This window comes from Narcine bancroftii, chromosome 9, assembly GCF_036971445.1.
Source record: "Narcine bancroftii isolate sNarBan1 chromosome 9, sNarBan1.hap1, whole genome shotgun sequence".
NCBI classification, from domain to species: domain Eukaryota; kingdom Metazoa; phylum Chordata; class Chondrichthyes; order Torpediniformes; family Narcinidae; genus Narcine; species Narcine bancroftii.
The window spans coordinates 5,689,279-5,716,949 of NC_091477.1; the positions used below are offsets into that span (position 1 = coordinate 5,689,279).

Sequence of the window (27,671 nt, forward strand, 5' to 3'; positions counted from 1 at the left end):
GATGGCATAGGGAATACTTAAAGTGGTAGATGAGTGGAAAGAAAAAGGTTGAGAACCACTGTGTTTTGGCTCAAAATGTCACCATTCTTTTTCTCTCCCTGATGCTGCATGGCCCACTGAGTTCCTCCAGCAGATTGTCTTTAGCTTTAAATTCCAGCGTCTGTTTGAAGTCAATTGACTTCGATATCAGTGTTGTTTCAAAGCTGACGGAGTTAGTTTTCAATGTGTGGCTCCCAATACTCGCTTGTTGTAGTTCCTCTGTAAGCCTCACGAAATGGCACTCACCACGTCCCAAATGTTTTGTGAAATGCACACGCCCGACATATGCCCATTAAACTCACCACAGGAAGGTATCCAGGAACAACACTGCTTGCATATAATGCTCATGTTCCTGCACTTGCAACTTCAAGTTCAAGTTTATTGTCAACTGTCTCACCATCTGCGGGAAGAAGCTGTTTCCCAGCCTTGCAGTCCTAGTTTTTATGCTCCTTGAAGGTAGTGTCTCAAAGATACTGCAGGTTGAATGTTAAGGGCCCTCGATGATTCTCTGACTCTCTTTAAGCACTGCTCCCTGTAGATGTTGTTGATAGCGGGAATGGAGACCCCAGTGATCTTCTCAGCAGTTTTAATCACTCTCTGTACTGACTTCCAATCTAATACATTGCAACAACACTATGAAGCAGCCAGCCTGGACACTTCCTATTGTGCTCCTGTAGACCATTATTAGAATGGTGGCCATTACCCTTGCCCTCCTCAACCTCCTTTGGAAATGTAGGCGCTGCTGCCCATTCCTGACAAATGATGAGTCGTTGTGGGTCCAGGATAGGTCCCCCATTAAATGGACACTAAGGAACTTTGTGATCTCCACTCTCTCTATGATGGAGCCATTGACATGTAGTGGCGAGTTGTCCTTTGTCCTCCTGAGATCCACAATCATTTCCTTTGTCTTGTCCATGTTGAGCCTCAGGTTGTTACTCTTGTACCCCTGTACAAGACTTTCATCCTCCTCTCTGAAAGCCAGGTCATTATTGTTACTAATGAGGCCAACCACCTTTTTGTCATCCGCCTACTTGATTCTGTTGGAGATGAACCTGGCAGTATAGTCATGAGTTAGCAGCGTGAACAGTCGTGGGCTGAGCATGCAGCTCTGAGGTGTGCCAGTGCAGTGTTATGGGGCTTGAGGTTCTGCTGCCAGATCTGGACAGACTATGGGTCTTTCAATCAAGAAGTCCTGGTTACAGTTGCAGAGAGGGGTACTGAGTCCCAGCGAGGACAATTAATCTGTCAGCCTCTGAGGTATGATCATGTTGAACACCAAGCTGAAGTCAATGAACAACAGCCTGGTGTATGAGGCATCGCTCTTCAGGTGGGTCAAGACGGAATGGAGGTTCAGGGCTGTTGCATCGGTGTGCTTTGATACTCTCCTTTTCCAGACATTTTCTCTTACTAGAAAAATGACCAGTAAGTTTATTGTCATACAGGCAGTTCCCGGGTTACGAATGAGATCTGTTCCTAAGTCTGTCTTTAAGTTGAATTTGTAGGTAAGTCAGAACAGGTAAATTTGGCATCAGTTAGTCAAATGATTGTCTTAGAATAGAGTATATATATCTTACCTTTCTATACATATAAAACTACTGGAATCAATTTCTTGAAGTAGGCATCAATCAAGGGAAGCAACGTGATCCAACTTATAATGATGGACGGTGTTCTCCTTCCTCAAGCCGACGAACCACGTAAGCTATGTGTAGTCCTTTCGTAAGTATGAGTTGTCTGTAAGGCAGACATTCATAACATGGGGACTGGCTGTATACCAGATACAAATGCACTGAAATTCATACTATGAACTGTACAAAGAAGACAAAGACCTGGTCCATCTATCCTACTGTGGCCTCTGTATTCAGAGTTTGATACAAACCCACTGCTTTAGTTTCCGCCCCCCCCCCCCCCCGCCCCTTAATCTCAACCTATTAAACAACTTAAATTCAAATGCGATTGGTCACATCCTAGAGCAACGTGGATGGTTACAGTTGTGGATTCTCTGGACAAAACATGTGTAAACCTTAATTACTCTTTGATAAAGAATGGCGATTTCTAAATTTTCTAAATGGGGAGATCACCTGAGGGTAAACTATAAATACAGGGTCTTCCTCAACTGCAACCACCTAATCGTTATTCTAAAAATCTATCCCTTGGCAATTGTTATTTCTTCCTCAACATGTTACACCCTTAGATTTATACATGTCAAATAAATCTCTTGTTAGCCTCCATCGTCCAAAAGAATTATTCTGTAATTCCACTCCTGTTCTTCATCCTGACTGGGTGTCATGTTGACATGTTATATTGCTCAGAGAAGAACCCTTTTTGCCACATCACGTAGAATATGACAACATACTTAAACAGTCCCAATCCATAATGTATCACTTTACTTCACCTTCTCATTCTGACTCTGATCTTTCTGTTTGACCTCTCCTCCATGTTACGATGGAGATCCCACAAATGCTTGAGGGACAACACCTCCCCATTGTGGCCTTCCTGACCCAATATCGAATGTTTCAACTTTTGGTTATTCTCTCTTCCTTTATCTGCTGCAGAACTGGCCATTTCTGCCTTGCATCATTTTTGCTCTGCCTTTCTAATGTCTAGTATAGTCTGGCTTGCTGGGCACGTCCCACATCTTTACTACGAATTTAGTGTGCTGCTGCTGGTGTCCATTGACCCTTTCAGAGATATCCCTTTCTTATGTCCATGCCACTGCCCACACTTCTTTGCTGCCCCCTTTTCCAGTTCTGACTGAGCTCATGGATGGGAAAAATTGACTGTTCCTCTTTTCACACCGATGCCCCTGACATGTGTTTCTAACATTTTCTCTTGCTCCTCATTTCAGATTTCCACTTTGTTGAGCCCCTTGGATCTGTCCACTGCAATAGCGTGGATCTCCCAGTGGCCATCCATTTCAATTCCCCACCCCATTCCCTTGCTGACATACCTGTCCATGGTGTCATGCCCTGCCAGACTGAGACCACTCATAAATTGGAGGAACAACACCTCATCTTCTGTTTCGGCACCCTCTAACCAGATAGCATTGACATCAACTTCTCTGATTTCCTTTAACCCCTCCCCCCACATTTATCCCTATGTCTTCTTTCCTCTAGGTCACTCTCTCTTTACCTTTCCTTCTGCCCCAGCTCTGGAATCACAGAGCCACCTCCCCTCCTCATCCAGTCAATTCTAACCTTTCCTCTCTCCTGCCTTCCTATCCATATCCAATTAACACCTTTTCTTTCTTGGACTGTACTCCTCCCCTTCCCTTTTCTCCCCTTCTCTCCAGGTTTTTAACCATTTGGATTCTTGTGTTCAGGGACTACCTGCCAATGCATATACTCCATGTCCTTATTTTCTGGGACCGGTTTTATACCTAAAGACCAGCTGGTTCGTACTGGTGTTACTTACTGTAGTTTACCCATGGACCCGGTCTGGACAATATATTGTGAAAGGTTAAAAGTGGCTGGACTCCAAAGGGATAATTCAGGCACCTTCCTGCTTTTTACTCATACCTGGAAGAAGGGCTCAGGCCTGAAATGCTGGTTCTAGATCTTTACTTCCTATGGGTGCTGTGAGACCTGATGAGTTCCTCCAGCATTTCTGTGTTTTTATACATTTGCTTTAATCTGGTGTTTGATTGTTTTTATTTAAACACTCCGAGTTACTTTATGCTGAGTTATTTTATGCTGTAGTACAATTATTGTAAGGTTTAACATTAAGATTTGCTTGCCTGATTACTTTGCATTATTACTGAACTCTTAAATCCCTCAAACTATTTCACATTCACCTCAATTTATTTCACACTGTTTAATCTCAAAGAATGTACTTAAAATTACAAATACTTGCAGATGAACGATATTCAAATCCTAAATTAGCTGCCTAACTTGTGCCTAGTTACAAGGATTCAGCAACTGGAGGCAAGATTACTGATTCCCATTTAAGCAATTAGTTCCAACCCTCATTAGTTTTACTGATCTAAGCAAATGCACAAGACTCTCTTTACCTCATATTGCAGCATAACCATGCTAATTAGAACAAAAAAAAACACTTGCTCACTGTGTTGACATGGTTACATTGAAAGGAAATCCACAAGGCAACACGTCGCCCATTCCGTCCTTCTGAGAAGCCACAAAGGCCTGAAAACCAGCACCTCGAGGTTTGAGAACCTTACTTGGAGGACAAGGGTAAAGGGTGAAAGGGGAAAAGTTTAAAGGGAACATGGGGGAGGGGTGGTGGAATTTCTTCATGCAGAGAGTGTTGTGTGTGTGGAATGAGCTGCCAACAGAATTGAGAAATGCGGGCTCACTTTTGATATTTAAGAAAAGTTTGGACAGGTACATGGATGGGAGGGGCATGGAGGGAGATGATTCAGCCACAGAAAAATTTATTGGCACAGACTAGAAGGGCTGTAGGGCCCGTTTTTCTGCAGCAGTTTCTATGGTTCATGGTTCTTAGAATAGTTTCTTTCCAACAACCATCAGCTTCTTGGAATCAAATATAAAGCATGATGCTGGAGAAACTCAGCAGGTCAAACAGTGTCCTTTATAGAGCAAAGGTAAAGGTACAGAACCGACGTTTTGAGCTTGAGCCCCCTCGTCAAATTATGTCAAAATGCTGACAGGCATCCGATAAAAGGGTAAGAGGGAAGGCGCAGTAGCAAAGGCAGGAGGTGTTAGATGGAGAAGGGAGGGAGGGGAGAGCAGCAAGCAAGGGGAGGAAGGATGGTTGGGTGAATAGAGGTGGAAGGGAGGGGGAAAGGGGAGCAGGTTAGTAGAAACCCAAAAAGTCGATGTTAATGCCCTCTGGCTGAAAAATACCCAGATCAAAAATCAGGTGTTGTTCCTCCAATATGTAGGTGGTCTTGGTGGGATAGTACTTGAGGCCATGGACAGATATGTTGGTATGTGAGGGTGATGCAGAACTGAAATGGTTGACCGCTGGGAGGTCTCCATCACTGGTGCGGACAGAGTGAAGGTGGTCAGCAAAATGATTTCCCAGTCTGCGCCCAGTCTCTCCAATATAGAGAAGGCCACAACGTGAGCACCAAAAGCAGTCAATCACTCCCGTAGATACACAAGTGAATTGCTTTCTTCACTTGAAAGGCCTGTTTGGGGCCCTGGACTGAGGTGAGGAAGGAGGTGTGGGTGCAAGTGTTGCACAGGAGAAGGTTCCAGGAGGGGGGTGTGCAATTTGTGGGGAGGGATGAATGCACAAGGAAGTCATAGAGGGAGCAGACCCTACATAAGGCAGAGAGGGGAGGAGAAAGGTAGTGGGATCCTGTTGTAAGTGGCGGAAATTCTGTAAGATAACACGTGGGTTGCAGAGGCTGGTGGGGAGGTAGGTGAGGACAAAGGGAATCCTGTGTTTGCTGCATCTGGGGGCAGAGGGGCCCAGAGCAAATGGTCACGAAATGGAGGAAATGTGGTTGAGGGCTGAGTTGATGGTGGAGGAGGGGAAGCCATGTTTGTGGACGAAGGCAGACATTTCAGATGATCTAGACTGGAAGACCTCATCTTGGGAACAGATGAGGTAGAGATGGAGAAATTGAGAGGATTGAATAGAATCCTTGGAGGAGACAGTGTGTGTGCTTTGTATACAAATTGTGATCTGCTTCAACAGCACAGACTACTGTTACACTATTGTAAGTCACCTTTTTGCACTAGAATTACTGTGAATATTTATCTTAATGAACGCCTGGCTGTTGTTCATTGACATCAGCTGGATGTTCCACACCATCATATGACAGAGGCTGGTGGATAAACTGTCCCAACTGGGACTCAACACCTCTCTCCACAACTGGATTCTGGACATGTTGACAGAAAGACTACAGTCTGGCTGGGTTGGCAGCAAAGCCCCAAGCCCATTACACTAGCACTGGCACACTTCAGGGCTGTGAGCTCAGCCTGCGGCTGTTCACACTGCAGACTCATGACTTCAATAGCAGATTCAGTTTCAAAAGAATCATCAAATTGAATCATCAAGCAGTAATTGGACCTAATCAGCAACAATGATGAGTCGCTTTACAGAAAGGAGGCTGAAAGACTCGTCAAATGGTGTGAGAACAACAACCCAAGTCTCAACGTGGACAAGTAAAAGGAGATGATTGTGGGCTTCAGGAGGGCAAAGGTCAACCATTCTCCATTTTACATCATTGTGGAGAAAGTGGAACGCATGAAGTTCCTTGGAGTACATACCTAGCCTCGGCTTACGACACCTAATTAATCAGGAAGGCGCAGCAGAATCTACACTTCCTAAGGAGGTTGAGGAAGGCAAGGCTTCCGGCCCCCATCTTGACAACCTTTAACAGGAGCATAGAATTGAGAGTGTCCTGTCCGACTGTATCATGGTGTGGGACAATATTGCGAAGCATTAGACTGGGAGTCCATACAGAGGATCATCAAAATGACTGAGAAGATCACTGGGGTCTCCCTTTCATCTATTGACTAGGATCATTATCTAAATAAGGCTCAAGGAATTATAGAAGATCCTTTCCATTCAGCACACAGTACTGTTACACTCCCAGCAGAATTTGACAGACACATAAACGAATGGGTTAAGTTTAACACAAAATTTATTAACAAACTGAAGGATCGCACCACCAGATGAGTTGAGTTCAGTGAACAAAAACTGATTTATTGCAGGCTGCCTGACTGGTCTTATACTCCCAGCCTTGACCTGGCTGAGAACTGCACTGGGGGCCCCCGACGTCACCGGGACATCACGTGGGTCACCAAGCCCGGGCTTCTGAGCCTGGTGCCGAGGTCGTGAGGAAACCCCTGACGGCGCCAGTTTGGCCGGCTGCCCCGTCGCGTGCATGACAAGTGGGGCTGGTTCACCTGCCTAATGGCTTACCACCACACAGCCCCCCCCCCCCAAGAACTGGCCCCAATGTCTTTTTTTGCCGGGCGACCTCACTTCTTGGGTTGGGCCACAACTACTGGTTCGGTGGGGTCAAAGTGGGCTGGCTTTAACCTGTCCACCATGAACAGTTCCCTCTTACCACCGATGTCCAGTGAGAAAGTGGATCCTGAATGCTGGATGACTTTTTACGGCCCTTCGTATGGTCTTTGTAGAGATGCTGTGGACGGGCCCCGCCTGATAAAAACATACTCTGCGGAGTACAGCTCGCTGGGGACGCAAGGGGCCCGTGTGCCGTGTCTGGGCGTCGGTGGGGGTGTGAAAGAGTCCAAGTGGGCCTGGAGGCAGGGAAGTAGACCATGCGGTGACTGCTGGGGGTTGTGAGGTGCGTTGACGAACTCACTGGGTAGGGCCAACGGTGCACTGTAGACCAGCTCAGCTGATGACGCCTGTAGATCTTCTTTGGGTGTCGAGCTGATGCCCAGGAGCACCCAAGGCAGCTCATCCACCCAGTCGGGTCTGGTGAGGTGGGCCATAAGTGCCGACTTAAGGTGGCAGTGCAATCGCTTGACTAGCCCATTGGCCTGTGGGTGATAGGCTGTGGTGTGATGTAGCTCGATCTCCAGCCTGTTGGCGAGCTGTGCCCAGAGCGCAGAGGTTAACTGGGTGCCTCGATCACTGGTGAGGTGGTTTGGGATGCCGAATTGGGCAACTCAACCATTCAAAAGCGCTCTGGAGCAGGCGTCCGTGGAGGCATCTGGCATCAGGATCGCCCCGGGACAATGAGTGGTGCAGTCTACCACTGTACAAAGATAACGGTTACCTCGGAAAACGGGTGAGTGTCCGACGATGTCCACATGTATGTGGCTGAACCATTCCCGGACGTGTTCGAAATCTTGTATAGGTGCTCTGGTGTGCCTGTGTACCTTGGAAAGCTAGCAATGGGTGCAGGTTCTGGCCCAGTCCACAATCCACTTCCAAAGCTGGTGCCAGATGAAACGTTCTGCCATCATACGGATCGTGGACCTGATGGAAGGGTGGGAAAGGTCATGGATATAGTGGAAGACTTGCCTGTGCCACAGCTGTGGAACCACTGGTCTCAGGGTGCCCATGGAGACATTGCACAGGACGGTGCCCTCACCATGTGGAGTTGGGAGGTCCTGGAACCGCAGGCCCGTAATGGCAGTCCTGAAGACCCATGTCTCCTTATTGGACTTCTGGTCCCGGGCGAGCTGGTCAAAGTCAAGGCTGAGTGTCAGCGCGCAAATGGCTGGTCGTGAGAGTGCGTCGGCGACCACATTGTCTTTTCCCGCCATGTGCTGAATGTCAGTGGTGAACTCCAACACGAAGGAGAGGTGATGCTGTTGGTGGGCCAAGCAGGGATCTCTTGCCATAGTGAGCAACTGAGTGAGAGGTTTGTGGTTGGTAAAAATGGTGAAAGGCCTCCCCTCCAAGAAATAGCAGAAATGATGCATCACCAGGTACATGCCCAGCAACTCACGAAGGAAAGCGCTATACTTGCGCTCTGGCAGGCGAAGAAGTCGGCTAATGAATACCAATAGTTTCCACTGTCCGTTCACCTGCTGCTCCAGGACAGTACCGATGGCTGTGGCAGAGGTATCGACGGAGAGCGCCATATGCATGTCGGTGTGTGGGTGGATAAGCAGGGTAGCCTTCTCGAAGCAGTGATGCATGAATCCTAGGAACTGCATGAAGCAAGTCTATTGTTAGGAATGAAAGACCAGGTTACAAAACGAAGCCCATCAATCACTGGTTAATACAATGTTGCTGCTAAGGAGGGAATTATCTCTGCCCATATGTTTCACAGTATATATGAAGCAGTCAGTTTTGATCAATTTGATTAAGTCGTTTCTTTCCTTTCTCACGTCTGGAGCTTTTATCCATAACTCTAACCGTGACCATTACCCTAACCAAATCCATAATTCTAACCGTGACCATTACCCTGACCCTGACCCTAACCAAATCCATAACTCTAACCGTGACCATTACCCTGACCCTGACCATTACCCTGACCCTGACCATAACCAAATCCATAACTCTAACCATGACCATTACCCTGACCCTAACTCTAACCAAATCCATAACTCTAACCGTGACCATTACCCTAACCCTAACCCTACCCCTAACCCTACTTTAACTCTAACAGTAAAACTAACCCGATATTCACACCTCAGGGACCAGTGTTTTTCAACAAACGCAGCCCACAGCCCCCCACAAGGGGCATTGCGTGATGGGCAATTAAATACTGGTTCAGCCTGTGAAGTCCACATCCCCTTGAATGGACAGGAAAATCCTTGTTGCTTTCATGTTCCAGCAATGGGCAGCGTGGTTGTGAATTGCCTCTTCATGCTTAATTTTCCCATGCTGGGAGAATCTAAAACTAAAGGGCATTGATTTAAGTGAGAACAGAGAAGTAGAAAAGGAGGGGTGGGGGTGGTGGTTGGATTAAGAAGGTGCCGGTGGATGTTATAGATGGGTACATTGACAAGACCGTGACATGGAGAGGAAAGATTAAGAGCAACATGGGCAAAAGGTTAACGAGAAGTGCTTGTGTTGTAAGGAAAGGCTGGGACTTCTCTCGCTTGAGCGAAAGAGGCTGACGGTTGACTTGTAGAAGGTTATGACATCATGAGGGGCAGGGATAAGATCCATAATCAAGATCTTTATCGAGGGTTGAGGAATTCAAACTAGTGGTGAGAATGGAAAGATTTTAAAGGGATCAGGGGGGAGATTTTTACCCCACAGATGATGGTGAATATATAGAATGAATGCCAGAAGGTGGGGGTGATGAGTATTTTTAAATTTAGACATGCATGCAGCACAAGAACAATGTATCCCACCCAATTTTTCACCCAATTAACCTACACCCTCGGAACATTTCGAATGGTGGGAGGAAACCAGAGCCTCCATGGAAAACCCATACATACATGGGGAAAACGTACAAACTCCTTACAGACAGCACGGGATTTAAATCCTGATTTCAATCGCTGCCACTGTAAAGGCATTGCACTAACCGCCACACCAAGCATGCCACCCAATTGTAACATTTAAAAGACATTTATGCGGGCTCATGAATAGAAAAGGTGTCGAGGGGTATGGGTCGCTCTGGGATTAACTGAGGTAAATATCTTGGTCGGGATGGACATTGGGCTGTAAAATTATGACTCTGTGATATGAAGAGCATCCATTACTCAAGCTGTGGCCTTTCCGGTGTGGTAAGCACTTTTTACATTACCTTCTTGCTTTTGTATTCATTGCTTCAGCTAATAGAGGAAAGCGTCCCATGTACTTTTTTAACCATTTTATTAAGCTGTCCTCTAATCCTTTAGGATTGTGCACATGGATAAAGTTGCCTTTGTTCTTCCACATCACTCAATTTCCCCCCCATTTATTGCATGTTCTCTTGTCTCACTTCGCCTCTCTAGATGATTTAACTCACACTTTGCTGCTTTCTGTTCCATTTGTCATTCTTCAGCGGATCAGCTCAGTGAAGTCTTCCTGCAATCCAAAGCATTCCTCCCACTGTCAACAACATGACAAATTTGTGAGTTTGTTTTCATGCACGAGGACTGATGATCTGAACCCTGGGTCTCCAAAGCCATACTTGAAATTGATGATCTAATCACTTATTTCACTGCTGTTTGTAAACTCCATGTATTATACTTTGAAAGCAATGTGAAATATTGAGGGAGACTGGGAAGGAAGTAATGGAAATTAATAAATTATACAGCAGATAAGATTGCCAGAAATTCCTCCAATTGCCTGCATTGAATAACAAGGATTCTGAGTACTATTTAAATAGTGAAGAACTGCCACATGCTGTGGTGAAGAGAAAACTCGAGGAGCTTGCGTATGAACCGCACAAGTTTCGTTTGCAGCTGCAACAGGGAATCAAGACGGCAAATGGAATGTTGGCCTTCATTGCTCGAGGGAATGAGTTTAAGAACAGGGAGTCTCTGCTGCAACTGTGCAGGGAATGGATGAGGGTGCACCTGGAGCACTGCGTGCAGTTCTGGTCTCCTTAGTTGAGGAAGGATATACAGTGAAATCCCCATTATCTGGCAACTATAGGGATCGCGGATGTTGGAAATGTGAACTTTCCGGTTGACTGAGAGTCACTCTTCCAATGCCTAACTATACACCAGCATTAAGAATATACCATTTAAAATATAAAAGACAGTGCCAAATATAAAATAATTTGAAAAAAAATCAGTATTGCGGTGTTCAATTATGTAAAGTTTACTTTAATATAGTAATTCCCATAACTTACAAAATTTAAATTTAAATCTGAACACCGATCGCTTACGCTGTAACAGCGTTGCACTAATCATTCCATCGTCCTAATTAATCACCTCCCCCAAGTTTACAGATATATAGCCTTACGAATATACTTAATACTAATAAAAATAAAGACTATTACTAGGCAGGGATAGGGAGACACTTTGGTAGAGTTGCCCCAGCAGTGAGTGGCATCGACTGCCTCTTTATCCTGTACGCCGCCATTTTATTTAAATGCAACTTTATTCAAACAGCTGCTGTGGGTGGAGCACGGCCGGGGCACTCCACTGGCTGAATGTTTGCTCCCATCTTCACCAAGGCAACCCGACTCACCTCCCCGTCAGTGTCCCGGTCAAGCCCTCGGCATGCCTTCCTCGAGTTGACAACCTGACTCACCTCCCCACCAGTGTCCCGGTCAGGCCCTCGGTGCACCTTCCTCGAGTTGACAACCCCACTCACCCCCACTTCAGTGGTGACAGCAAAAAGAATGCATGTGCATTGAGGGAGATTGCTAGTTCAGCGGGGCAAACCTGCGAACATCCAACGAGGTCTCAGCGCTCCCCCGTGAGGTCCATCCGCCCAGTTTTATTTATTTGCATTTTTTTATTTCTTTATTTCCTCATTTTATTTTTGCAAGTTTTTTGAATTTCTGGTCAACTGAAATCTCAATAATGTGATTTTACTGTACTGGCTTTGGAGCCAGTGTAGAGAAGGCCGACCAGTTTGTTTCTGGAAAAGAAGCAGATAGCCTATGAGGAGAGACCGAGTGGCCTTGGACAGTATTCATTGGAGTTTAGAAGGATAGGGGAAGGGGGTGATCTTACATGAAATAAAGAAAGTTGCATATTAGACAGAAGCAGGGAGGTTATTCCCATTGGCAGGTGAGACAAGAACTAGTGGACCTCTATATTCAGGGGAGTAGATTTAAAAGAGGGATAAGGAGGAGCTGCTTCTCTCAGAGAGCAGTGAATCAGTGGAATTCTCTGCCCTAGGAAGCAGTGGAGACCACTGTACAGGGTATGGGAGGCATTTGTACCATTTTCTAAGCAATGAGATTCCCACACTGTTTTATTACAAACCTTTACCCATTGTCTAGGAAACAAGAATGGAGAAAGTGCAGAATTTTACATGTAACAGTGAACCAAAATGCTTTTTGCACATTAACGATGCTGAATGATTTAAAAACCGAGGTACACAGCTAATATCATTTCCATTAACAACCTCCATAGTTCTTGTACAGATTATTTTTTAATAGGATTAACATTGCATTCACTTGCCTTAGTGGTTCAGGTCCAACCAAATTGCAAAGCCATTAGCAGGCACAAATCCTGGTGTTAAGTAAGGAACAAAGCATGACACAAATTGATGCAAGAAAATGTCACTGGATTGATTTACGTTTTACTAATAGAATTCAGGGAATCAAAATAATTTCAGCAATCACATTAAATTTATGATGAGGGCAGTGATCGAGTACTTCAAGAAGTTTACATTCTGTCAGAGCATTACGTTCAGTTCTGGTCACTTCGTTACAGGAAGAATGTAGATTCTTTGGAGAGGGGACAGAGGTTGCCTGGATTGGAGACTATCTTATGAAGCAAAGTTGACAGAGCTGGGGATTTTCTCATTGGAGCAATGAAGGATGAGAAATTATAATAGAGGTATATAAGATTATGAAGTGCTTAGATACAGTGGACAGCCAGCTCCTTTACATTGGGGCAACAGTAGCCAGTATCAGAGGACATTGATTTAAGGTGAGTGGAGGAAAATTTAGTCAGATGTACGGTAAGTTTTATTTTACCCAGAGACTGGTGGGTGCCTAGAATGCATTTCTGGGTTGGTGTTGGAAAATGTTACAATAGGGATATTTAAAATACTCTTATATAGGCACATGGATGTAAGAAAAATAGATGGATATGGGTATGGGGTGGGAAAAATCAGATTGTTATGGAGTAGGGTTACATAGTGGGCTGATGGAATTGTGCTGTGCTGTAATGCTCCATTTCCAGATACTTGATGTCCACCCAATTCCCATTGGCATCATATTTGTGAACTGCATTGACCCTGAGCCTTGGAATTTCCTCCAGTTAATGTCGCCACCTATTTTCCCCACAAATATCCTGGTGTTCCTTGTAACACAGCTTTTTGCCAAATAGGTCCGTAACTATATGCTGAATTACTAAATTTAAAATTTAAAAAGGGGTGGTGGCTATAAAAAGTTTTAAAATTTAAATTTAGACATATAGCACAGTATCAGGCTATTATGGCACTCGAATCTAATTGACCTACAACCCCCCCGGTACATTTTGAACGGTGGGAGGAAACCGGAAATTCCAGGGAAAACCCACACAGACACAGGGATAATGCACAATCTCCTTATAGACAGCGCGGGATTCAAACCCTGGACCCGAGCGCTGGCGCTGTAACAGCATTGCGCTAACCACTACACTAAGCCTACCAACAGAGACCATTTCCTTATGTTTTCTCCACCCTTTTCACACTGCAATTAAAAGCAAGCCAGGTTCCTAATTTTTCTTCATTCTGATGAATGGTCATCAACTTGAAGCATTAATTGTTCAGCATTCCACATGGCTACTGCTAAACCTACTCAGCATTTTCACCATTTTCTGTTTTACCCGCTCAACTGAGATTATTGCATTCCACCCCTGAGCTCAAACCAAATTGTCACCAATCGAGTAAACTTGCTAAATTGTGACTCCTTGACCCAGATTCCCTGCCACCAACCCTTCGATATTTTTAACAGCTCAACATAAAAGAAAATACTTTTAGAAATAGAAATGCAGTCAAATTTGCAAATGGCACATCAGTCGTTGGTCTCATCAGCAACAACGATAAGTCGCACTATAGAGAAGAGGTGGAAAATCTCGTGGAATGGTGCGAGAGGAACAACCTGAATCTTCACCTGGTCAAGGTGAAGGAGATGATCGTGGACTTCAGAAGGACCAGGAATGACCATCCTCCATTACACATCAACAAGTCTGTAGTGGAGAGAGGGGAGAGCACCAAGAGTGGAAGAGATGATCACTGGAGTCTCCCTCCCCCCTCTACCCATCCCCCCACATTGATATGATCTACTGGGATAATTGTCTGAAGAGGGTGAGCAAAATCTTTGAGGACTCCTTCCACCCCACAACCAGCATCTTTTATCTGCTCCCATCGAGAAAGAGACACAGGAGGATCAGAGCCAGCACCACCAGGCTGAGGAACAGTTTCTTCCCATGGGCAGTTAGGATGCTGAACGACCAAAGGAACTGCTCACACTGACCATCCGAGACTCTCATATTCATATTTATTTACTTATTCATTTGTATGCATGCATTGTCTGTCTGTATGTGTGTTCTGCCTGGTTGTGTTTCTGCATGTTTTGCACTGAGGCCCGGAGAAGGTTGTTTCATCGGGTTGTACTTGTGCAATCGGACGACTTGACTTGAGATGGCACACTCTGAAGAGTCTCAATGACTTCTGCTCACACTTGCAAGCAATCTCAACTCCATCCTGATACAAAACTGGCATATTTTATGAGGTGCCAAGCAAGCAATGAATTTGCCCAGACTTGCATGCATCTCCCTTGTAATTTGTCAATAATCTACTGAGCAATATTAGTTTAGAACATTCAATAACAAAAGCCTTTTGTGTATATTGTTCATTAAGCACAGCAGATGCAGTTGAGTCTCTGGAGTTTCAAGTACTCGTTTCCTGCTATTTGACTCCCTGTTTTTCATTTAGCTTTATAGCCTATGTGTTATAACTACCTGCTGTTCTACTTGCTGTTTGGGGCCCTAATCAGATTCTTTTGTTTTATTTGCTCCGTTTAATTCCTTAGTTTTCACAAAGAAATGCATTGAGTGGCAAAAGCTGCTTGAGTGACCAAATAATCACTCCTGGTTAACTGGTCAAATGTGTGGAACCTGAATTCATCTCCTTGCACCTCACAGATAATGTGAAAGGCTCAAGCCATTGAATAGCCAGTTATTAATTAATCTATTCTTGTGAGTCTTGAATACTCAGAACACCAATATGGTTTGAGGCTTGTTACAGTTCCAACAAAACTTTTGATGATTTTTGACAAGAAAATCTTTTTGTTAAGGATCATATATAACCATATAACAATGGCAGTATGGAAACAAGCCATCTTGGACCCTCTAGGCTGCACCAATTTCAGTTAAACTCCACTAGTCCCACCTACCTGCTCTCTGTCCATAACCTTCCAATCCCCTCACATCCATGTACTCATCCAACCTTCTCTTAAACAACAAAATTGACCCTGCTGCAACCACCTCTTCCGGAAGGTCATTTCACATGTTAAAATTCAAGTTCAATTTCTTATCCTATTGTACAAATTCAACCTGATGAAACAATGTTTTATGGTCGTTGGTGAAAAAAAGTGCAATCACATGTCCATACATAACATACAAATGATACATATACAGTACGCATAGACACACATGAAATAAATAAATAGGGTTTAATAATAGTAGATTCCCAGAGGGTTAGTATGAGCAGTTCATTCAGTTGTTGAGCAGTGGGAAGCAGCTATTTCTCACCCTGGTAGTTCTGAAACTAGGAGCTGAGAGATGCTGTGTGCAAAGTGGAAGGGGGCCATCAACGATTTTGCGAGCTCTCTCCAAGCAATGATCCCGGTACATCACACGGTTGGTGGGGGGAGGGAGATCTCAGTGATCTTCTCTGCCCTTCTTAATCTGTTGTAGATTAACCTCTGATCAAATCATTTACAGCAACCACTGTGACAGATCTGGCCGGGAAGCTCTCGATGGAGCTCCTGTAGAATGTTGACAGGATGAAGATCAGCACTAAGTGTTAAAAAATGTATTCTGAAAGGTCATATAAGAGTCAGACATGCAGAGTGAATGGTAGGCCTTAGGGTATATTGAGGAACAGAGGGGACAATGGTGTATATCCAAAGATCCCTTAGGAGACTGCAAAGGTAAGGTGATAATCATGCCATCTGTGATGTGAGCTTCCTTTATTTGGAGAATAAAAGAGTAGGGAAATTCTGAAATAGGGAAATTCTGAAACATCTTCATATAATGTTGATGAGGCCCCATTTGGAATATTGAGTGCAGTTTTGTTGCTGCTATTTAAAAATGACATGGCTGTGGAGCGGATACAGAGGAGATGAACCAGCATGTTGCCTTAGGATGGAGGAGCAGAGTTCTGCGAAGGGACTGGAGAGGCTGAGCCTCATTTCCTTGGAGTGGGGAATGTTAGGAGGGTGGGGGAGGGGGAGCTGACAGGTGTATGAGATCCAAGATACTATTGGCAGGAATAAACCTTTTCTCAACATCCAAAGGGCATCAGTTTGGAGGAAAGATAAGAGGGAATCTCTTTTTCATACAGAGGGTGGATGGAATTTGGAGTGCATCTTCCTGAGTAGGCTCTGGGGGCGGAGACAACATTCAGTAGCTAGCTGAAGTAGACAAGCAGTAGAAGTTTTTGTTCCATGTTTGCAAATGGGATTAGAATAGATGGTCATGGGTGGGCTGAAGAGCCTGTTCCTGAGCTGCATGACTCCATTATATTCCCGCAATACACTACTGAAGCATTCATTTGGAAGTTTGTTCTCAAAACCTTGTCAAGAGATTGGACCCATGACTCTTCACAAGGCAAGAAGAGCTTCCAGATGAGTAACGGTTGGCATCCCAACAGAGAACGTCTTGAAATAAAGTTGGTGAGGCCCATGACTGATCAATGAGTAAAGCAACACAAAAACTGCAGATGCTGCAATCTTGAGGGGAAAAAAAAACAAGAACTTAGAGGGATTCAGTGCATCAGGCAACATCCATGGGTCAATGTTTCACGCCAAGACCATTTATCAGGGGTACTAGCAATGAATTCCAGGGTAACACAGATATCTTTTCTCTTGCTCTGGAGGTTTAGAAAGATCATGTTAGCAGCAAATGCAACATGCTGAGATTATTGATAGTTTTATCCATTTAAAATGTTGCTGTTTTCTTCCTCTCAATTTTCAGACCCTGGAGGTGTGAGATTCATTATAATATGGATTACAAGCTACTTCTGAGTTAGCTAGACAAACAATTCCTATTAGATCTATTAGGTCTGCTCATGGAAGAGGGAGATGATTAGTTGAGGCTAGCTGCAAATTTGAAGAACGATACCTTTTATTCCATCTCAACAATCTCCAAACAGACAGCATCAATATCATCAACTTCAATTTCTGTTAACCCCCCTCTCATAGTCGCTATCTTTCCCTCATCTTCAGAATCAGAATCAGAATTTATTGTCATGAACATATCATGAAATTCATTGTGGCAGCGTCACAGTCCAAACATTGATATAAAACATCTTACAAAGTAAATAAAACTTGTCCAAGAAAAAGGCAAAGTAAAGCAGTGTTTGTGATTCATTGCTCATTCAGGAATCCGATGGCAGAGGCCAAGTGGCTGTTCTGGTGCTGCTGTGTTTTCAGGCTCCTGTACCTCTTTCCCGATGGTAGCAGAGTGAAGAGGGCATGGCGCAGGTGGTGGTGGTCCTGGAGGATGGAGGCTTTTACTTAAGACACTGCCTCTTGTAGTTGTCCTCAATGGAGTGAAGTCTGGTGCCCGTGATGTCGCAGGCCAAGTAAATAACCCTGGGGAGTTTTTTCTTGTCCTGAGCGTTGGCTCTTTCACACCGGACAGTGATGCAATCAGCCAGCATTATCTCCACAGTACACCTGTAGAAGTTTCCGAGTGTCTTCATTGACGTACTGAATCTCCTCAAACCCCTTACATTTCTGTCTCCCTTCCTCCAGCTCAGCAGCCCCTTCCCTTCCTCCTCCAGTCAGAGAACTAGCTTTCTTAGCCCTCTCCCCCGTCTCTCCTACCTGTGTCCACCTGTAACCTCTTACCTGTTAGCCAGTGCTCTTCTCCCTTTCCTCCCCTGGCCAGAGGTCTGCCCTTTTTTCACCACTACTAAAGAAGGACTCATGCTCAAAATATTGACTGCATTTTACTTTCTGTGGATGCTGCACGACCTGCTGAGTTTGTCCTCACTTTAGTATACTCCTACAGAATATCAGTTCCATTTGTGTTGTTCCCAAAACTCCACAACTGTTACTTCTTTTTAATATTGATCTGATTCTCTTTTGATAGTTGCTTTGGTGTTTTTCCATTGCAAGATAGGTCTTTCTTCAACTCATTTCTAACCCTTTTGATCCCCAGAATGATGGATTTCATCTTCAGCTGTTCCATGAACAAGAAACTGAAATGTTCTCCCACAGAAAAAAATCCCAAGCTGACAACAGATGGTGGTGTTGCCTTAGTTTACATCAAAGTGACTCACTGTTTTGCGAGCATAGCAGCCCGTTTCGCTAATGGATTTACTCAAATTCAGTAATAGCAGCTGAAGCAGAAATGTTGCATCTTTTATTAATGGACTCAGGAGTTCGGGAGAACTCTCTGCTTGATTAATTTGTGGATTTTCGTCAGTCAGGTTCTCCATTTCAGGGCTGCAAACTGACTGACCTCTTGGCCATTATGACAAGCTGCGCAGATATATTTTTGATACTGTTTGTGAATGATAATGATAACATTGATGGTGAATTTATTGTCAAATACATGGAATAATTTACATATTCACTTGATACAGCTGGACAGCTGCAAATAACGGGAAAAACAACTACCACAGCTATTAGAATTGAAAATAAATACAAATATATGGATATATATTCAGTTATTATGCAAAAATAGATATTTAATAAATATTCACAGTTACACTGTTAATTCACAGTGTTTAGATCTTGATTTCCTCCACTTTCATTTAAAAGGCACTATAAATTGTATGCCTTTTATCAGCAGCGTTCTCAAATTACTTTTAAACTTTAAGCCCACAGCACAGTTACAGGCCCTTTTGGCCCAGGAGCCCCTGCACCCAATTGACCTACAACCCAGGAGAGTGTGCGAAATCATTACATAAGCCTTCAATAAAACTTCTGAACCAGATAACAAGGGGAAAAGGTTCCTCCTTCTCAGAACTGTTGAAACCTGAAATGTCCTGTTGGCAGAGGTGGTGGAGGCACCTTTCAAAACATCAATATATTCTGACTTGCCTCTCTGAGAAGGTGTAGGCTCTTGCACTCCAGAGGGGTGGGTACTAAAGATAGTGTCATTTTTAGATATATTTTATTAAACCAAATCTCTCTTTATTCTGTCAGGGGACAGATTCCTTGGTACTGCCTGACAGCAAGAGAGTAATCCATGTCATCTCCTGTGTGTCTCTGAGTTACCCATCATGTTCTGGCCAACACGTATTGCTCCATCATTACCATCACCAACAGAGATGATCCTTTCAGTATTTTATTATGTGTTCTAGCTTGCATAACTTAACTTATTTTCCTAGTGTCCTTCAGGTGATGGGATCACAAATTTAAATGGCTGCAGAGCGTTTTAGTTTGTGTTAAAGCTACATAAATTCAATTCCTAATTTTTAATGTGTTCTTGAATTTACTTTTGTTCGAAACTTTATTTATTAATTTTAACACTTTTGTTCAATATGTAGTAAAACCCCCAGTATCCAGCACCTATGGGGATTGATGGAGGGTGGATAAGTCAATTTTCTGGTTGCTTAAGACTGTGTTGCCTGGATTGGCAAACTGGCCACAAGAGGTGCCAGTTTTAGACTTTTGTATTTTTTGCCTATTTATTTTCTGCAATTTCTTTTGCCGTTGCTTGAGGCCTCCTATTGCTTGAGGGTTTTACTGCATTTTCAGACAAAATCCTTATTTTGTTTAATTTAGTCTGCTGTTCCTCTGCCAACTCTTAGATAAAGAATTAATCACAAGTAAAAGCAGGACATGCTGGAAATAGTCAGCTGGTCAGCCAGCATGTGGAGAGCGAGAGTCACAGATAAGACCCTTCCTCCAGCATCCTAACCCCTTTCCTTCCTTCCCCTATCAGAAAGTTCTCTCTCCTAGCCCCTTGCTCTCTCTCCCATCACCTCTCAGCTTCTATCCTCCCACCTGTGTTCACCATTCATCTCTTACTTGCATCTACCTTTTACCTGTCAGCTGCTATTCCTCCCACTTTCCCTTTGCCCTCCTTCCCCCACCTTTTTATTCTGTCTGACCTTTGATGGATCCTGACGAAGGCCTCAGCCCTGAAATGTTGACTGCTTTAAACTTCCCGTGGATGCTTCCTGACCTGATGAGTTCCTCCAGCTCTATTTGTACTGCGCTAGAGCCCAGCATTTGCAGATTTTCTTGTGTACCTCGACATAGTTAAGGTCTCAGGTCAAGTCAAGTTTATTTTCATCTGATCGCACAAGCACAACCCGACGAAAAACCGTTTTCCAGTTGTCAGTGCAAAAGCACGCAGACTCACAACCAGACATTACACAGATACAGGCAGACAATACATAATGAGGGTTAGTATTCATATATATAAATAAATATTGTCTCATCAGTAAGGAGTGTCTCAGATGGTTAGTGTGAGCAGTTCCTTTGGTCATTCAGTGCTCTCACTTCCCATGGGATGACCGCTCACCACTGCATATCTGCACTTCCTCAGAACCCTCGAAAAACATATGCAGCTCTCTGTCAGAAATATTAGGGAAAAATTCTGTCCTTAGTTGCATGCACTGTCTAATAGAATGATATTTTCATCCACGATATTTTGAAATCTGGTTTCTTTTATGGCAGCAGAGCTTGCTTTCTGAAAGAGCGGCATATCCACGTGTGGATTTGCCTTCCATTTAAGGCATGTAATGTGGACAAATTTCCATCCCATCATCTAGGTTTTCTTATCTTTAATAAAGCCATTGTTCAAAACAACACGTTATCAGACACACTCTGCTTGGATGCAAAGGGACTCCACGAATAAATGAACCCACTTACATGGGCGAGTGGAAGGAACTAGTTTTCAGATAGTTATGAGAAATGAATTAAAACCCACATGAGATTGTCTCATTAAAAATAGACAAGTGCAATTGTGTTAACATTATCAGATTATTACTGGAATAATTTGAACCATTTGCATTTCCTTCAGTGTGGATTAAAGCAATGATAATACACCGATATACTAGATGATCATCACATCCCTGGTTGGCAGAATATTGCACAGACGATGTGATAGGTCATGATGAAGATTGCTTGATATCAGTGACCTTTCAGTGAACCTTTTCTGTAAATCGATGGGGAGTACAACTTACTGCAAACTTCCCCTTTACGTAGCTGTGTGAAATGTGGAAGTCCTGATACTGAGAGCTTCCTGCTAACACTGGAAGGTGCTCAAACTGCTGTCTCTTGAGAATAAGTTAAACGTACTACATGCAAAACCACAGAAATGCTGGAGGAATTCAGCCAGTCTCACAGCACCCATAGGAGGCAAAAATATGTATCTGGTGTTTTGAGGCTGAGCCCTTTTTAAAAGTACCTTGACAAAGGGCTCAGGGCTGAAATGCTTTACCTCCTACAGCCGCTGCAAGACTGGCTGAGTTCCTTCAGCGTTTCTGCAGTTTCAGTCCAATCACAGCATCTGCAGATTGTCATGTTTCACTCCAGACTTGCATGTGCTGGAGTTCAGTGGGGTGATGTAACAGAAATGTATAAGAGGGGAAATTCATCCTGGTTTAATTAGAGGTCACTATTTAACAAAGAAGGGCAATTTGACAGAGTCATCAAGCTAATGACCAAAGCAACTGTGCTCACTAACCATCCAAGACTCTCACATTTAGGAAACAATATTGATGTATTTAGATGAATCTTTTCCTGCATATGTATTGATTGTCTGTGTGGGGGTTACGTCAAGTTGTGCGTCTGCGTGTTTTGCACTGAGGACTGGAGAACTCTGTTTCGTCAGGTTCCCCTCATACAATTGGATGATAGAACTCTTGACTTGAAGTGAGCTATTTGCAAGGACAGAGGCCCTTAAGCCCAGTTCGTCCATCTCTCTTACTGTGCCCCATGCTGATCAGGTTGTCTAACTGAGCTAGTTTTATTCAACTGTATTTGACCCATATCCCTCCAAAACTTTCATGCCTGCCAGCACCTAATAGCCTGAATATGCCTGAGATTGTCTGATCTTGGAAGCTAAGCAGGCTCAGGACTGGTCAATACTTGAAGGGGAGACTGTCTATGGTAGACAAAAGTTAAAGAATTTCATGTATGATACATTCTAATTGTAGTATTAGATGACAATAATGGGACATTTACCTTTTACCTCAATGTCTTCTAAATATCACAGCTATACATATTAGGCAAAAATTAGGTTAAATTCTTCCTTTGAGTCCTTGCAATCCTCTTCCTCAAAGGGTGATAGAAACAGTCTTTGAATACATTCCTGTCTGCTCAAAGAGTACTTTTCACCCCTTGCAAAGCAAAATTTTTTTTTCACACAGATTAATGTGACTATTTATTAGCTATCTATGTATTAATTGTCTTTTTAAATTTAATTCAATGAGTATATCATCATTGTTTTTCTTTACACATCCAGCTGCATCAAGTAAAGGGGGAAGTGTCCTGGGGGAGGGTGGAGTCATAGCTGAAAAAAGGCAGGGAATGGCTCATTTAAATAGCCCCTTTTACACTGAAAAGCTGCAACATTGCTGTATATGCGACCTATCTTTGGAAGCCGGCTTGCTTGTTCACACAGAACATAAAAAAGCTGACTCCGTGAGTCCTTTTACACCGCAAGCCGGCTTCCCGAAGCAAAAGAGGGGGGACATGTAGCACAGCAGTGTCGGCACCTAGTATGATGTTGCATGGTGTTGAGCAAAGAATCTGATTTGGTGGGTCTGGACACAAGAGTTTGCAATTATGTGCAGCTTTTATTAATACTCAACAATTTGTAGAAGAATGTGGGAAAATGTTAACTGGAATAAAATAGACAGGCACACAATTTATAAAGGAGCAAGGGGAAAATGTTATGGGAAGAAAACACACATGCACACTGTTTATAAAGGAGCGTAGGAAATTGTTCTAATCCAGTTTATAAATGATTGACTATTTCTATTGATTTTAGCAATTTTAGCAATTTTCACACAGAGACATTCAAATCTAAGAAATACAATGGTTTTGGTTTCTGAGATGGAGGGTTACAGATAGTTTTACATTATAGCAATGGCAGCTATCTGCCAACAAATGCATGCCAGCGTATTAAGTGTCTATAAATGTTCCATTGTTGATATGATAGGTAATCAAATTGTAATCTGAACAAATGCATGAGATATGCTTTTCCTGCCAACTTCAATCGCCAGTTACAAGGGCAGGCTAAGGCTAATTGTATTCAGCTCCCCTTTAGCACATTTTTAGAGACTGTAAGACATAGGAGCAGTAATTGTGCCTATGTGTTTTATCCCCATAACGTTTTCCCACATTCTTCTACAAATTGTTGTGTGTTAATATAAGCTTCGTGTGATTGTAAATCCTTGTGTCCAGACCCACGGAATCTGATTCACACAGGCAGTGCCGATTTTCTCATGCCATGTTCCTTATAGTGTCCACTGCTCGACTCACTACTGACTATGAACCTTTTCTGGACCCAACCTCGCGACATCATCTTCCCTTGCTATTTCGACCCAGCAACAGGGGTCCACCGTTTTTAGATAAGTCCCACATTGATAGATTCCACCACTGAGAGTACCTACCATGGCGGATTGAAGATGGGTAAGTCTAGAGCCCGCCCCCCCCATTCCCCAATTCACCTTCGATATATTTTTTTTACACAGAGCTCGAAAGGCGGATAAAACCCAGCTTTCAAGCTCTGGGTAAAAGGGGCTAATGAGTTGATAGGCAGCATGGATTCAGTGCACTGCAACTGTCGCCACCGTGTATCTCCCTTTCATTCTAGGGAGATATCGAAGGGAGATACATCGCAGGATATGAGCTTAGTGCAGGAAAGTGGTACTGGTTAAAAGGTCATTGACTGAAGCACAGGGGGCTAAGGATAACAATAAGATTCACTGGGGTCTCCCTCTCCCCCTTTGACTTGATCTATATGGATTGTTGTCTGAAGAGGGCTTGCAAAATTGTTAAGGTCCCATACCACCCCACACACAGCCTCTTATACCTACTCCTGTAGGGAAAGAGATACAGAAATATCAGAGACAGAACCACCAAGCTGACAAACAACTTCTTCCCATGGGCAGTGACAATGCTGAACAACTAACTAACAAACACTCATATAAATCGTCCGAGATTTTACAATATTAATTTTTTTATATATGTGTATATATGTCCTGCATATGAATTGTCTTACTGATGAGGAAGTTGAGGATCTAATGGCAGAGGGATAGACAGAGTCTTAGATCACCTAGTTTTGTTGACACGATAGCTGCCGTCAATGAACAACAGCCTGGGCTCATTTAAGAAAGGATGTACTGACTTTGGAAAGGATTCAGAGGAGGTTGACAAGGATGATTCTGGGAATGAATCACTCTGTGGTGGAAAACAAAATCTTTGCTTCTAGCCAGGAGGTTCTAAACAGAGCTGGTTCCAAGTCTTCCGCATCAGCTGCAGTTGGAATCGGTGACGGAGTCTCCATTTTCAACATTGGGTGCTGTGCTGTCCACAACAAAGAAGTTGCCTTGGGCTTCTGGGCAGGAGCAGGGACCATAGTTGGGGACTGGTGCTGGTGATGGGGAGGTTTCATGATTGGCGGCAGTGGTGGGGAGGTATTGGGGACCAGTAGCAGTGGTAGGGTGGTGCTGTGACCAGTGGTGGCATGACCAGAATGGGTTTCCTCCAGGTACTCCTATTTCCTCCCACCGTAAAAAAATGTATGAGGGTTGTATATGGTCGGCATTGGCTCATGGACCAAAAGGGCCTGTTATTGTGGCGTATCTCTAAAAATAAAGTCTAAAAATTAAAATTAAGGCTCAACATAGGCCCTTTAGCATATATCTGCACCAACATAAGAACATAAGTAATAGGAGCAGGAGTCGAACATCCGGCCCGTCCAGCCTGCTCCGCCATTCAATAAGATCATGGCTGATCTGATCATTGACTCGACTCCACTGACTTGCCTTTTCCCCATTTCCCTTAATTCCTTTTTTATGTAAAAATCTATCTAACTGGATCTTATGTTTAATGAGATTCCCTGAACTGCTTCCCTGGGCAGAAACTTCCACAGATTCATGACTCTCTTGGAGAAACAGTTTTTCCTCATCTCCATCTTAAATCTACTCCCCTGAATCTTGAGGCTGTTTCCTCTAGTTCTGGTCTCACCTACCAGTGAAAACAATTTTCCTGCCTCTATCTTATCTCTCCCTTTCATAATTTTATATGTTTCTATAAGATCTCCAAGTTAAATAGAAACTCTACTGCTCACACATAATTTATATCCCTCTAATACCTGCATATTCACATCTCTTTTAGAAGCCTCAAACCCTACTGTGATATCTGCTGCACAATATGGAGGAAAATTGACAATATTCTCTCGGCTGCTAAGATTAATGGAATGCTTGACCATTTTATTGGTCTTATTAAAAACACAATGCTGGAGAAATTTAAACAGTGTACATTAAAGTACAGGTATACCCCGCTTTACAAAACTAGAGCATTCCTTTGAAACCTTCCGAAAGCTGAAATGACATAAAGTGAAGACCCATTCACTATTCTTGGAGGCTATTTTCATAAAAGTGAAAACCCATTCAAAACCTTTCGTAAAAGTGAACACGGGTTTCTTTATAAAAAAGTGAATTTTCGTAAAGGGAGTGTTTGTAAAGTGGGGTATACCGTACAATGTCTGACCTGCTTAGTTTCTCCAGCTTTGTGTTTTTAATTTTATTCTTTTTTAAATTTAGACATTCAGCCTGGTTACAGGCCCTTTCAGCCCACGAGCCCATTCTGCCCAATTACACCCAAATGACCTACAACCCCTGGTATGTTTCGAATGACAGGAGGAATCCGGAGCCCCCTGCCCCCCCACCCGGGAAAACCCACACGGACATATGGAAAACATACAAACTCCTTACATACAGCACAAGATTTGAACCCCGGTCCCGATCGCTGGTGCTGTAATGGTGTTGCACTAACCATCAAGCCGACGGTTTACTTCAACCACGGTGTCTGCAGACTTTGATCTTCTGCTTATTTATCTTATTGTTTGTTGGTTTAAAGAGGAAATGTTACAAATGCAAAGTTTGCTAGTCCTGCCTTTTGACACTGCCTTCTGAGTATCTGAGCAAAACCACTGACCATTGACAAAAGAACTTGGCACTTACTGCAGGAAGAAAGAAGTGATCGGAGTCTGCAACAGATATCAAAGTCCAACAGATGCTACCTACTGATATGCCTGCTCCATGCGGATGCATTCTAATTCTAAACTGAATGCATAAGAATGCACACATTTGTCCTGGAATTTAGAGTTGTGTCATTGGAGACCTGCACTCTCTGCCTCTCTGGCACCGTGAAATAAAGGACCTGGAATGAGAGATTGGATTTGGGTGTTTTTAGCGTGGGGAATCATTTCTCTCTGACAGCCCACTACCCTGGCAGCCTGCTCCAGTCACCTGGCTGCCTCCATGCAAAGATATTTGCCAAGTCCATCTCCTTCAAAATTTCCCCTCTCCCTTTGAACAAGTGTCCGACAGCATGTGACATTTTTACTTGGGCTAAAGATCCTAGGCTTCCCATCTTATCTGTGCCTCCTATCAGTTATATACATCTATTGGGTCTCCTCTCAGCCCCGAACACTCCCAAAAAAACAACCCATGTTTGTTCACCCTCTCCCCCGCGACTCGCTCTCTCTAATCCAAGCATCAGCCTCAAGGTGAACAAAGGTTCTTGGAAGAGGTTCATAAAGTTGTTGCCAAGATTAGGGAAGTTGAGTTATTGTGTGAGACTGAAAAAATTGGCCTGTTTTCCTTAGAATGAGGGATAGATCTTATCGAGGTCTACAGCATTACGAGGGGGCATAGATAAGATGAATATTGAGTCTTTCCCAGGGAGGAGAATCTAAGATGAGAGGGAATAACTAAAGGTGAGTAATCAAACATAAAGCTAAAAACACACAGGGTGAAGTGTAATCTGTTCTCAGCTTATGGAACAAAGTTTGGCAGCACACAAAAAAAAAATCCTCCAATCTCAATCTTATTACAACCATTTCTATCTGTGATGGAACAGACAGATTGGATACTCGTTAAAGTGGCTTTGCTAATTCCACTCTCCTTTGGACCCCTTCAGAAGATTTTGCTCTCATTCAGTGTCCAAGTTCTCGATTGAAATTTGATTACATTGCTTTTTCTAACCCAGAACACTGCCCATAAACCTAAGCAGGTACAATGCAACATTCGGGATAATAAAATGAGTTGATAAATGGATTATGAATGCATTATGAGCGTGTAGTCTAACTAATTCTGACTTAATTTGCACGTTCTGGAGACTCAGTGGGAATTTTTGGTGGGCACCAGGGAACCAGAAGTTGTCAAAGTGCCGATGGGCACATCCCTGATGTAAGGTTCTGGCCTGCAGCGTTGACCATACCTTTTCTCCAACTGAT

The 27,671-nt window shown here is 43.6% G+C and overlaps 2 long non-coding RNA genes across 3 annotated transcripts in view; one reads left to right on the forward strand and one right to left on the reverse strand.

The window, feature by feature from the left end:
* The window catches only part of LOC138743159 (uncharacterized), a 116,807-nt gene that overhangs the window by 26,710 nt on the left and 62,426 nt on the right, over positions 1 to 27,671 (reverse strand). For both annotated transcript variants that reach the window (XR_011344673.1, XR_011344674.1), the window contains one exon: positions 1,614 to 1,770. This is a non-coding gene — a long non-coding RNA (uncharacterized lncRNA). The remainder of the gene's footprint in view (positions 1 to 1,613; positions 1,771 to 27,671) is intronic.
* Positions 1 to 27,671, forward strand: part of LOC138743160 (uncharacterized) — a 52,786-nt gene that overhangs the window by 18,399 nt on the left and 6,716 nt on the right. The gene's annotated exons all lie outside the window — the stretch shown is intronic.